The sequence below is a fragment of the Macrobrachium rosenbergii genome, chromosome 52, assembly GCF_040412425.1.
Source record: "Macrobrachium rosenbergii isolate ZJJX-2024 chromosome 52, ASM4041242v1, whole genome shotgun sequence".
Lineage (NCBI taxonomy): Eukaryota > Metazoa > Arthropoda > Malacostraca > Decapoda > Palaemonidae > Macrobrachium > Macrobrachium rosenbergii.
Window position 1 is genome coordinate 13,292,727 of NC_089792.1, and position 15,318 is coordinate 13,308,044.

At 34.4% G+C, this 15,318-nt stretch overlaps 1 protein-coding gene across 1 annotated transcript in view; it reads right to left on the reverse strand.

The window, feature by feature from the left end:
* LOC136833698 (uncharacterized) overlaps nt 1-15,318 on the reverse strand; it is a 113,550-nt gene that overhangs the window by 39,173 nt on the left and 59,059 nt on the right. The window lies entirely within an intron of this gene.

Genomic DNA, 15,318 nt, shown 5'->3' on the forward strand with positions numbered 1-15,318 from the left:
ATACCCTCAGGTTACTAGCAAAAAGTAACTGTCCAGGGATCGATCGAAGAAACTAATCAGCAACAGGAAATGCTTTGAAAATCACAATTTTTATGTATAGTTTGCCTCCACTTTTTATGTAATTATATATATATATATATATATATATATATATATATATATATATATATATATATATATATATATATATATATATATATATATATATATATATATATATATATATATATATATATATATATATATATATATATATATATATATATGTATATATTAACTTTATCACTTACACGATTGTTCTATGCATTAATACAATTATTAACAGGACCTCATTAAGAATGGTGGTAACTAACGGAGATATTTATTCATTTAAAATTACAAGCTTTCTAGGAATAACAGTCCTAGAAAGCTTGTAATTTTTCGTGAATAAATATCTCCGCTAGATGCTATTCAGTCAGTACACACACACAAACACACACACACCCACACACACACACACACACACACACATATATATATATATATATATATATATATATATATATATATATATATATATATATATATATATATATATATATATATATATATATATATTATATACTCATATCAACTAAAGTCATTTAATATTTGTTTTGCATGAGGATTAGTAATGTAGATATCTCCATTATCTTACTTCTGACGAATATTTTTAAAGAAACAATAGGAATTTCTATTATACCTTAAATCGTCGCGAATATTTTCTTTTTCGGTTTTCTTTGTTTTTAGAATCATTCGATAAAGTACGCCTATTCTGCTCTAAGTTAACGCCAAAATTAGCTCCTTATCAGAAGTCAATAGCTGCTAGAGAACCCAGCTAACTAAAAAGCGAAGGAATCCGGGACAGACATGATTTGACAGATGCTCTCATCTAAATTAGATAAGTAACGTGTGGGTGTGTACATGCTTACTGATATATTTATGAACACATGTTACTGTATGTGTCCTTGTGCATACATTTGCTTTAGGTTAACTAATATTTTGTATGATATCAACTCTGAATTTGAGAACACGAGTTTTCATGCTATTGACATCGTAGTTTGATGGCATATGCATGCTAACCAACACCCATATGGACACTAAACACCACCTACCTCCCCCCCGCCCCCTTAATCCTTAACGTTTCTAGATCCTTTCTTTCCTTACATATTCCAGAATTCAGGACAATAATTTTTTAAAAATGACACTGAAAATACAAACATAAGGAGAATACTTCCTGACGATATTACGGAAAATACTCAAATGCTTTATTTTTAGAAGAGATTTTGTACTGTCCGTTGGGAAATTATAGATTTCGTTGTCACTTAAGCGGCGGCTATTATTTTCTAATTTCTCTCTGCAGATAAGGATATCTTTATCCTCATTAACCCTTGATTAAAGAACCATTTTTTCCTGATTGTTAGAAAATCGGTTATAAAGCAAACTTCAATAGACAGTGAATTTGATACGAATAACTATTTCAAAAAACGTTTCCATTTTCTTGTCATTTTCACCCCAAATTTGAGAAAGCAGCAAAAATGCGACATCTGTTCCCTTTAATTAAAATTTTATTACAGCACAAATCCGCAATTCAAAATTCTGTTATTTTGGCAAATCAATGACTATCTTATTTCTTCAAGCGTTCATTATTGCTGATTGCGAAATACCTGAATATATTTGGAAAATCTTTTGTTTTTCTATTATAGAAGATATGAAAATGCAATGCGCCCTCTACTTTAATACATAACCTAGAATACGCTCCGATTTTCATTCTAATATAATCAAGAAAAAAATAATTATTACATAGAAAATCATCATCATCTGCAGGACTTATCAGACAACAAAATCAATAAATAAGACGGGACCCTTTGAAGAGAGGTAATTAAACAGGTAATAAGTAGAATATGAACCTCTGCTGGTGTGAAATTTCACATCAACTAATTAGGTCCAAGTGAAGAATCTTTGGAGAATTTTCAAATATAACACCGGTTAAGGTGTATCGTCAACTTTATTCTAGAGAAATGAGTATACCTTAGTTTAACCAGACCACTGAGCTGATTAACAGCTCTCTTAGGGCTGGCCCGAAGGATTAGACTTATTTTACGTGGCTAAAAACCAACTGGTTACCTAGCAAGGGACCTACAGCTTATTGTGGAATCCGAACCACATTGTAACGAGAAATGAATTTCTATCACCAGAAATAAATTCCTCTAATTCTTCATTGGCCGGTCGGAGAATCGAACGCGGGCCCAGCTGAGTGCTAGTCGAGAACGGTACCCACCCGTCCAATGAGGAACACTTTATTCTAGAGGTTGGGACGGTTTTAATGACCTCCAGGAAGGTCCCCATTTCGGAAAATATAATATTAAGAGATCTTCAGAGGAGATTGCCAAACGTTTAATTTGGCATTAATGACGACGTTTGTAAAGGCCGTTGGAGGGTCTTGCGCACGGGGGCATTCAGTAATTGAGTACCTAAGGGACACAAGCTCGAAGCAATGTTAAACAATACCGCCCAGAATCCATTTCATAAAATGGCGAGGCAGAAAATGGGAAATGGTGCTTCTAGTAATTCTCATTGCTCTGGAACAATCAAGAAATAATCTTCAAATGTGATCTGAAGCGTGAAACTTAACCGTCTCTTGTCATCTTTTGGGATCTTCAACGCTGCTACAAAAAGCTACAACACTCTAAAGATTTCCTTACCTTTTCTGACAAAGGAAACGAACGCCCGACACTATTCTTTTCTCGAAAATCCTCCTCTTTGCCTGCCGGATCATCCTCCGTTGCTGAATTCCTAACCAACTATCCCCGGAGTAATTGCTCCTGCGAAGGTGATACGGTGGTCTTTGCGCATCCTAAATCACGCCAGGTCTCTCACGTTAATAAGACCTGTTCTAGTGAGACGCCCTGGTAATGAGCGGGTCTGGCCTTAAAAGTTCAGATTGCAGTTTAGGTTTCTTAACGAAACGCCAAAAATACAGACGTTTCAGGATACTTCTTGGTACGCATTTAAGTACCCGTTACTGGCGACTGCCAACAAAGAAATTGGTAAACTTCTTTCCAGGAATTTATGCCACTGTTTTTATTACTCGCTTTCTTTTCTGACTGCGGTCACCCGCCTTATTCGTAAGAAGTTTATTTTCGAGCACAATAAAAGTCACTAAAAAGTTTACGTAAAGCAACGAATGATGATAAATTCCAATAATAAACAAGTAAAAAATGCGCCAAAGTCTCTTCGGGGCAATCGAGTTTTCTGTACAGCCGCTACAGTGTATAATCAAAGCCACCGAAAATAGAGCTATCGTTCGGTGGTCTCGGTATAATACTGTATGAGCCGCAGCCCATTAAACTTTAACCATGGCCCGGTGGTGGCCTGTCCTGTATCGTTGCAGGAAGCACGATTGTGGCTAACTTTAGCCTTAAATAAAATCAAAACTGCTGAGGCTAGAGGGCTGCAATTTGGTATGTTTGATGACTGGAGGGTGGATGATCAACATAACAATTTGCAGCCCTCTAGCCTTAGTAGTTTTAAGATCTGAGGGCGGACAGAAAAAGTGCGGACAGAAAAAATTGTGGACGGACAGACAAAGCCGGCACAATAGTTTTCTTTTACGGACTAAAAATTATCAACTTTCGTCAGTCTCAGTACTGAGTAGTACTGGAAAAAAGCCCTGAAAATAGATCAACGTTAGTTACTATCTCAGAACTTATTTGCTAAAATTTGCTAAGGAATGGAATAGAATGGAATATAGATATTAGGCCAAAGGACAAGCACTGGGACCTATGAGGTCAATCAGCACTGGAAAGGAAATTGAGAGTAGGTAGGTTTGAAAGGCGAAACAGGTGGAAAACCTCGCAGTTGCACTTTGAAATAATTGTTAGGAGAGGGGGCGGGGGATAGCAAGATGGAAGAAAGATAATATGAACGGAGGTATAGTAAAAACGGATGAAAGGGGGTGCAGCTAGGAGCCGAAGGGACACTGCAAAGAACCTTTAGTAATGCCTACAGTGCACCGCATTTTGCTAAGAAGGAGGACAATCTCCGTAAAATAACAGAGCTCAGCATAAGGAACCTTTGTCCTTGAACTTCAACCAAATAAAAAATTATTCAAGAACAATACAATAAATCAAAAGCAACAAGCATCACCTGAGATCTCTCAACGATGATCTAAGATGCTTCAAACATAATTGGACACACATTTTTAAAATAAGGTACACAGAAAGTCTCCGGTTTCAAAATAGATTCAAGGGGATTTCCAGTTGAAATCAGTTATTATTACAGATATGCAAATTCGTTCTGTAATACTGATAAAATAATTCAAATTACTCACGTTACATAAATAAGACTTGAAACTTTGCCCAAAGCATTGTTTCGTAGGTATGGAAGCGCTCTGGTGATGAGTTTGAATGAATTGTATTGCTGTTTGTAGAAATATTTGCCTGATTAGAAAGCCCAGTTAAAAAAAAAAAAATAGACAGCAACGATACAAAGAAAATTCACATGGAGGTATGACCCCAATAAATGAAAATAAATGTCTATTAATATATATATATATACTATATATATATATATATTTATTTTATATATATATATATATATATATATAAATATATATATATATATATATATATATATATATATATATATATATATACTGTATATCTGTAATAAATTTTTCATTTTGTATATCTTTATTAGGTTTTTCATTTTTATATTCCTTATTAATTTTTTTTGTATTCTGTATCCTTGTTAGTATATGCATATATTTTTTCAACAGGGCTTTCGAATCAAGTAAATGGTTACACATTATAAATGATGACAGGTAATATCAACCGCATACCAGCTCTCATATCTGTGCATTTTATCGAAGTTGGGAAGATCCTAATGCTATATCGATACCATGACAAGGTATACGAATATATGATCAACAAAACAATATGTATATGTTGTTTTGGGATATGGAATTCGCTCCCCTACTCGTAGGGCATCATTTAACCATGCAATACACTTACGGAATGAGAAATTGGTATTTTCTGACCTGGAATGTAGTTTGGGGATGGACTGGAATGGCTGTCCATGTAACCCTGCATTCCCTTTCTCGTTTGCAGGCCATCCCATAATCCCAGGCAGTCACCAGTACAAGTACTGACCAGACCCAAATCTCTTGTAGCCATACTCACTGCCCGTCCCTCTAATATACTACCCTCAAAACACCAGTGATTTTAATCGGAGGAAAATGCTCATTAACAACAGCGATCCCGACTAGGGATTAAGCTCCGAAGAATAGGAAGAGGAAGAAGACGTCTCTTAACAAACGGAGCGTTGAAAAATCCAAAAAGTATTGTATTATGGTTTAAATAAATGCCTTTAAATACTGTCACACGGACGCACACACACACACACACCCATACATATATATATATAATATATATATATATATATATATATATATATATATATATATATATATATATATATATATATATATATATATATATATATATTTATATATATATATATATATATATATATATATATATATATATATATATATATATATATATATATATATATATATATATATATATATATATTGTATTATATATATATATATATATATATATATATAATATATATATATATCCTGTATATAACCATATAAATAAGTCTATCTTCATCCAGCCTATGTCTCCTGGATAAAAGCGTAACTTTAGAATATTGCTGCAATTATAAGTTTCATATATGTGAGGATGAAGATCCTTGAACTGTGTCCATCTCTACCCGCTATATCACTCACAACAGCAAACTAACTACATGTACAGCATTCAGCGTGGTGTTTGTGAAGTTTCTGATATAATTTGAACTTCCATCCCCCAAGTTCGAAGGACAAACCAAAGTCAACGAGGAAACCAACAGCGAGATGGAGATGGAGAATGCTGATGAATATCACATTCCATTCAAGAGGTCAACGTGAAAATACTGATATACAAAAATGCCTATAAAAGTTGTCTTGGAAAACTGAGATCAACATTGTCGAAGCTTTTCAGGTATGCTCGCTTCATTTTTCTTAGTATTGTTACTTCTTGTCTTTTATCAATCGTTTCTTTTACTTTTCTGAAATTCTGGTCCATCTTTTCACGACAAATACAATGGAAGGAGATGCTCTTTAAATTTCAGGCAAAACAGTCTCCCAGCTGCGATGACGGGAAGGGTGGGGGTAATTTAGGGCTGACTAGGGTCTGGTTTCTGAAAAACCCATTAATTTCACTTGTGATTTACGTACGTGATAGTTAAGAGATTATGGTGGGTCGCTGCCAAAGTGGAAAGGGCATGGAGCCAGTAATCTCATCCTTGAGTATTTGATAAAAGTTGGATGACTAAGATGTTCTTGATCCACCCACTTAAAGGGGGATAATCATGCCTCTCTATATCTCTCTCTATATCTATATATATATATATATATATATATATATATATATATATATATATATATATATATATATATATGTGTGTGTGTGTGTGTGTGTATGTGTATGTATATATATGTATGTATATGAATATATGTTTGTGTGTTTGTTTGTGTTATATGTATAAATACCCATATTAAACCACAAATGTCGCTTAATATTAAATTCACTTTAACTTGAGAATAACTTTCACCCAAAGGAAAATTTAACTGATAAGTGCTTATCAGTTATAATCCCTTTTGGGTGTAAAGCATAGCGAATATTGACTTTAAACTATATCTGTAGCATAATATTTGTGAAAGCAAAAAAATTAACGAAATCGTAACTAACCAAATTTAGATACATATATATAAATATACGAGTAACAAGACAGGTACCTCATAAACTCGCGAAAACTGTGCCCTCAGAACATAAAAAAAAAAAAGAACGATGTAACTGGTTCTAGTTCAGTTTCCCAAAACAGCATGAAACTCCAATCTAGGCAAGTCGCGGTATCTCCTAAGTGTCTTACTGGGCAGCAAAATGCTGTCCTCGTTCTGTCATGAGTCAGCAAAAGTAATCGTGTTGGTTTTTTCCTTCCACCTTCGTAAAAACGTAAAAAAGGATCGTTGAACTTCCTAGGTCAGGTTTATCAACTTTCAACTCAAAAACTGGTCACCTGAAGAGGTTCCCCGAACGAAATGAGGAATAAGATGGCATTTACTGAGCTGGCTTTCGTTCGAGATTGAATCCCATAATAGGACGAGAGAAGAGGAGAGTAACAGAATAGCTTTAAACAATGAGGGTAAGGAGGTTTATGCAAAAGATTTAGAAAAGGTAACTGGATTATTTTTTTACCCACTAGTCTTCCAAAATATCACTAAACCGGATTATACTCAACTGAATGGAAAAAGTCACTCTGTTAATTCCTTGTAGGGACGAACTTGTATATCAAATTACAGCAGAATCTCTCTCTCTCTCTCTCTCTCTCTCTCTCTCTCTCTCTCTCTCTCGGCTTTTTAAAGCGTGTAAAGGAATTCATGAGGCCCTGTACATAAACCCCTAATTTAGACATCTTCATGAGCATGGGGATAAAGCTATCTATCCGTTTATTTGACTCTCTCTCTCTCTCTGTCTCTCTCTCTCTCTCTCTCTCTCTCTCGGCTTTTTAAAGCATGTAAAGGAATTCATGAGGCCCTGTACATAAACCCTAATTTATACATATTCATGAGCATGGGGATAAAGCTATCTATCCGTTTATTTGACTCTCTCTCTCTCTCTCTCTCTCTCTCTTGGCTTTTAAAGCTTCTCGAGGCCCTTTACAGAAACCTCTAATTTAGACATCTACATGAGCATGGGGATAAAGCTATCTATCCGTTTATTTGACTCTCTCTCTCTCTCTCTCTCTCTCTCGGCTTTTTAAAGCGCGTAAGGAATTCACGAGGCCCTGTACAGAAACCTCTAATTTAGACATCTTCATGAGCATGGGGATAAAGCTATCAACTAAAGTGCTGCCAAGCGTGATTGCCAAAAGGCAGAACAAGACAACCATCAAAAGGTACTGGTGATGAGGAAGACCTAGTCAGCAGAGCCTACTGAAGAGATCTCCTTAGGTCGATACATTTTATAATGGTATTAAAACGAATATGATGAGGATCTACTTTTCTCTCTCTTTTTTATAGCAGTGGTTATTGCTACTATAAACAAGCAAAAAATGCGCCGAAGTTTCTTCGGCGCAATCGAACTTTCTGTACAGTGTATAATCAAGGACCACTGAAAATAGATCTATCTTTTGGTGGTCTCGGTATAATGCTGTATGAGACGCGGCCCATGAAACTTTAGCCACGGCCAGGTGGTGGCCTGTCCTATATCGTTGCCAGACGCACGGTTATGTCTAACTTTAACCTTAAATAAAATAAAAACTACTGAGGTTAGAGGGCTGCAATTTGGTATGTTTGATGATTAGAGGGTGGACGATCAACTTACCAATTTGCAGCCCTCTAGCCTCAGTAGTTTTTAAGATCTAAGTGCGGACGGACAGACTAAGCCATCTCAATAGTTTTCTTTTACAGAAAACTAAAAAGGAAGAAATGTTTACTCAGATAAGTATGAATTCTATAAGAACTTCTCCGACCTCTGCTTTACTTCAATAGTTGTCAATAGGTTTCAAAAGTATGGGAAGAACATTTTTAACGTAAATAAAGTGAAATACAGACAGACAGACAAACTGACAGATGAGAGAGAGAGAGAGAGAGAGAGAGAGAGAGAGAGAATGCTTAGATAAAAAAAGAGAAGTTATGTTTTCCTATAATTCAGAAATACCTCCAGGGAATTAAAAGTAAATTGTACAAGAAGAGAGATACAAATAACCAGTATCTGGGAAGCAACGTCTCAGTCCAAATCGAATCCCAGTTCAATCTTTTGAAAATTATATATATATATATATATATATATATATATATATATATATATATATATATATATATATATATATATATATATATACATATACATATATATTAATATATATATATATATATATATAGATGTGTGTGTATGTATGTATATACATACATATATATATATACATATACATATATATATATATATATATATATATATATATATATATATATATATATATATGTATATATATATATATATATGTGTGTGTGTGTGTGTGTGTGAATGTGTGTGCGTAACCCAATATTTTCGAATATCTCCATAAGTACACCTACCACTGTAAGATTTGATATTCAAAGGCAACAGGTTTGGAAGCAACCAAGCAAATATCCGGTATCTGGAGGCATCGCATGTCAACGTGACCTCCCGTGCAATGAGTACCCACATACCCACCTTGCCCATAGCCACCTGGAATACCGGGGTTAATAGAAAAGTTCGTAAATAAAAATATAGGTCAATAACGGGGTATAGGGAACAATGGAAGAAACGTCAAGAAGAGGCTACTTCTTCTTCTTCTTCTTCTTCTTCTTCTTCTTCTTCTTCTTCTTCTTCTTCTTCTTCTTCTCTGAGGATGTCGCGCAATTGGAACTTCAGAAGTTCGAGAGAAGATACAATGCATTACCACACTAGTATGATTCTCCTCGTATTTTAATGATTTACCTATATTTTTATCTATTTATTTATTAATTCGTTAATTATTTTTTCTTTTTTAATAAGTGAGCTCTTCTTTCTGTATTTCCCATTACCTTCTGTTACTTCTTTCTAATGAACACCATATTCTTTGAAAGCTTGAATTGCAAGTCAGTGGCCCCTGTGGGCTTGTTCCATATGAATAAGGTTCATCTTCTGAATAATAATAATAATAATAATAATAATAATAATAATAATAATAATAATAATAATAACAGAAGTTTTAGACCTGTGAGAGATATTTCTTACCCTTTCATTAACCTAGATAGCAGAATTGCTATCCAGGTTAAATCAAATCCATTCCACTAATATTACTATTATAGACTATTACTATTATTAATATTACTGGCTCTAATCATTATAATCTGGCTACAAAACGTTGAGACTAGAAGGCAATTAGTACTGCTGCCATATGTTCTTAATGCCATTCAAAATTTTCAGGAGAAAGGTGATAATCTGGTAGATTTGGCAATTTTTTGAGCTGAGCTAGCTGCCATTTCCTCGTTTATAGATGATTAAGGGAAGTGATCGCCTGTCGCAGTAAAAAGGAGTTTGTCTGTCACCTCCCTCCATTCGTCAGTACAACAGCAAAACAGAAAAGATCAAAACATCATACTTGGGCCTACACATATATGTATGTATGTATGTATGTATGTATATATATATATATATATATATATATATATATATATATATATATATATATATAACAGTATATTTATATATATATATATATATATATATATATATATATATATATATATATATATATATATATATATATATATATATATCAGTAGTACAAAAGGATCCTTAACTCAGATCCAAGTCGCTTTACCTTGGCCAATAATATATTTTCTTGTCCTTCTTTGGTTCGAAGCCCACGGGAATTTTTAGTTGGGAACTTATTATCAACTAAAAAATTCCCCTTCAGTAACATATATGAAAATATATTATCTCCGAGGCAGAGCGAATTGGATATTAAAGGACGTTTGTAGCTTACTGATTGTATATGAATCATGGTGATGTGATAAAAGTCATATATATATATATATATATATATATATATATATATATATATATATATATATATATATATATATATATATATATATATATGTATATGTATATATATATATATATATAAACATATATACACAGCTTTTAGGTATATCTATACATGCATATATATAAGCCCGCAAAAACGTGCATACAATACTTGAAAACGAAGTCATTTGTAATAAAAACAAATACCTGGACAGTTTGCTCAAATATGTCCACTCTCAGGATTAACCTTAACCTCGAGGTTAGTCCTGAAAGTGTACCTTTCTGTATTAGTGTTAAATACCTAATTCGGCAAGATGGGAAGCATGTCAACCTTTCGTAGCTAGACTATAGACAGTAGTGCTTCTAGATTAAGTTTAAAAACGATCGATAAAAGTAGGGAAAATCAACCTATTAAAAGTTAATTTGCTTGGAATTCAATGAGCTGTGCCGCAGGGGCACATACTGAATAGTATATACTTACTGATGTAATTTTACAAATGACATATATCTAATGATTGCATTTTACAAAAAAACACAAGATTAAATGACAGTAAATACATCTATTTGAAAATCGTTTAAGATCTTACTTACATCTTTTCAGTCTTGTGACCTTTTAAAATCTTTTTATGATGAATGAAAATGCCAAATTATCCCCAAATTGTAAGGAGTTTTCTGTATGAAAAAAGGCAGCATTTTTCACAGATTCCGATAATAAACGATTTAGAAAGAGGCAAGAGATACGAACATAAAGTCTACTTTCGGGAAAGACGTAAGTACGGGGTCACGGTCCTCTTGACTCACGGACTCATTGAATCACGCACTCATGGACTCACGAACTCATGGAATTACTGACCCACAGACTCATGAACTCACGGAATCACGGACCCATAGACTCGCGAAGTCATGGAATCATGGATTCATAGACTCGCAAACTCATGGAATCACATACTCACAGACTCATGAGCTCATGGAATCACGGACTCACATACTCACGAACTCACGGAATCACGGACTCACAGACTCAAGTAATCACGGACTCATAGGCTCACGAACTCACGGAATCGCGGACTCACAGACTCATGTAATCACATACTCATGGACACGGACTCAAATGCTCACGAACTCATGGAATCACGGATTCATAGACTCACGAACTCATGGAACCAGGGACTCATAGACTCAGACTCACGGAATCATGGTACAGAGTTGGAAAATAATCAAACTGAAGTTATGGCTTGAAGGGCGACGACCTAGTTAACTGTTTGTATGGCGCCAAATTCCTCTTGAAAAGTTACATGTGAAGACCAATTTGCAATTAACTAGGTTCATCAATTTAGGAGGAGATGGATATGTACATACAAACTAAAATTTTCTCAAAACTATATTAGATACATAAGAGATAAATGAATGTGTGCACTGGTATCCATGTATGCACATTCAATATGTATATGTATGTATGTATATATATATATATATATATATATATATATATATATATATATATATATATATATATATGTGTGTGTGTGTGTGTGTATGTATTATACAGGCCACTTTTTCTGGTTCTTTTGCCTCAAGGCAGGTAGAATTACGAAAGAAAGGAAGAGAGACATGAGAACGGTAGAAAAGTACCCAGGAGATGAATACCGAGTCGTTTTACAACGTGTAATTTTAAAAAAGACTCAGCGATTTGTAAGGTTTTATTTACGCTTTTATGTGTGTGTTACATTTTCAAGACACAAGCACTTAAACACTAACAACATATACACATATATATATATATATATATATATATATATATATACATATATGTATATATAATGTATATATACATATTTACATATGTTGTTAGTGTTTAAATGCTTGTGTCTTGAAAAGTGACAAACATTAGAGCGTAAATAAGACCTTAGCAAATCGCTGAGTCTTTTAAAATTACACATTGTAAAACGACTCGGTATTCATCTCCAGGGTATTTTTCTACCGTTCGCATGTGTGTCTCTTCCTTTCTTAACTCTACCTTCCTTGAGGCAAGAGAACAGGAAGAAGTGGCCTGAGGTCCAACAGCCTGAGGGTAAATTTACGCACTCGGTGAAGTCCCTTGTGCTAATGCCTTTGCGTAACAGTCGTTCATGACGCTCTCTCTTTGTCTTTCTGTATAGCCTATACCAACATGAGCTTTCTTATATTACATACATACATACATACATACATACATACCTGTCTATCTATCTATCTATCTGTCTATATATATATATATATATATATATAAAGAAAATATATATATATATATATATATATATATATATATATCTACACACACACATATATATATATATATAGTTGAAAATATATATATATATATATGTATGTATATATAATAGAATATATTTGATTTTAGAATCAACAGAATTGACAAACTGAGCTAAAATGTATGCAAATCGAAGTGACCGTATTAATGGGTGATTTTTGGGAACAGACTGAATAAGACCTAGTTTCTAAAATCAACAATAAATACCAGTGTTTAAGATAAAACGGAAAAAAATATTATGACTAGTATGCCTTTCATATTCTTGAGATATGTAAAACTTCAGTTTTGTTTTCATAAAAATATTTTGTTAACCTATGGAAGGCCGCAGCCTAAGATAAATTATATGGAAACCTACAAGGTAGCAAGAGTGATTTTGTCTATAGAAAGATTTAAACATTAACATCAGATCAAATAACAGGAAGAAAGAAACTTTATTGAGAAAAAAAAAGTGATTGAGTGAGTGAGAGAGAGAGAGAGACAGACAGACAGACAAACAGACAGAGTATACTGTGAGTGAGACAGAGAGACAGATATAGGATGCCGTCGAGATGTGCATCCCTGTTTATGAGCATGTTCAACTTGGATTAATTATACGGAGTACGTAAAACCATAAAAATATCAAACCAGTGTTTTTAAAAGACATGGGTCTTCCTACATCAGGTAAAAGAGGAGTGAGGTTCCTTTTCACACACTTCCATCAAGATGACGGTCAGGCTATGCGTTAATCATATTTACATTTCGGCACGTTTTCCCTTTTCCATCAGCCGTTAACGAAATCTCGAACTCCGCCGATAAGAATTTCAACCAACAAGAAGATTAGCACCTTTGCGAGAAGGCTTCGAGAGCTAAACGTGGCTGAGAGCATTACTGGTTAGCAAGTGATCATGAATGGTTTAGAACGGACGGACTACATGTCTCGGTTATTGTCGTCGGTAACCAGTCACGCCTAACGCCTTTGTCATAAATGAAGACGCTAATAAATACCTAATCAGTGACCGAGAATTCTTTAGCGTAATTTTCTCTCGAGGTCATCGACTTCCCACTGAGAACTCCTCGGTTACGTGTTTGATTCAAACATTGTTTTGTACTACACCACCAGGAAACGTTTGCTTTCACCTGCAATTTACCACGATATATGTCGGTAATTACAGGTACGCGTATGAAGTATAAATACATAGCAACCGATTGAGTACTAACATGGCCATACCAGGTCAAATGAAAAGATGGTACTAAACGCTCGCTAAGAGAAAGGCTACGCAAGCAGAGAGCTAATTAGACAATGACAGCGAATTTTCTTATCATCCGTACTACTCTTTAATGACGAGCTCGTGAGAGAGCGTGCTTATTAACCCACATAAGAGCCCAAATCAGAGAAAATACGTTTGCAACAAAGGTTAGCGATAGGTCGCGCGCAGAGATACGCTCCGGGGTACCAGATGTAAGATAACTACCAGGATGCTTACTCGTACGTCACTATACGGCATTGTCAGAAGGTATCTTCTTTTCATTCTTTATATTTCTTCACTTCCAAGAATTAATTTATTTGGCTGTAAGTCTTTCAGGATGTCTGGTCTCTTTTTCTTCACTTACCTGTTCACTTGTTTTTTCTTCCTCTCGCCTTTCTCTTCTTTATTGTTAGTTTATTGGGTAATTTCTCTGGTGAGTAACAGAAACCTGTCACTATGGATAGTTTCACCTCGAGCAAATTACCCTAAGTTCTTGAGCACTTTTCTTTCTACATTTCTCAGTCTTCTGCACTTATTTAAAAGTATATCTTCTCTAACACAGGTTTAACTTTGTACATCCTGTGTGAGTTACACGTGTTGTTGAACATAAATACACCGTCCGTGTTACTCAATAAAGACAATCCTTCAATGTGAATTACCTTTGTTTTAATGCTAACAGATGTTACTAGGTTTTAGCTTCGATATATTTCAGCAATAGTAATCCTAAAGAGGTCTGGAACTTCCCAAAATAAGAGGAAGTGGATGAATCTATTAACAACACAAATAAACTGCTGTTCTGTTCCGCAAATACGAATTTAACGCAAGTAAGACAGAGAACGATTTTGAATAAAATACATGAATTTCGGTACTTCGATACACGGAACCAGAAAAATGTGGTCTCCGAAATTTACCGACCGCACCCTTCCATCAAGAGGCTTTATCACTCTTATTCAAATTTTCTACAGACCTTTTAATTATCATGTCTAATTCAAAAGATAGATATCCTGCTTGGGCTGGCGTGGCTAGTTTTTCCCTTAACCTAAATCAGCGAGATTGCTTGCGGCATAGGACAAACATGGTATAGGACAGTCAGAGACTGGCCTTTATTCAGTTTTTC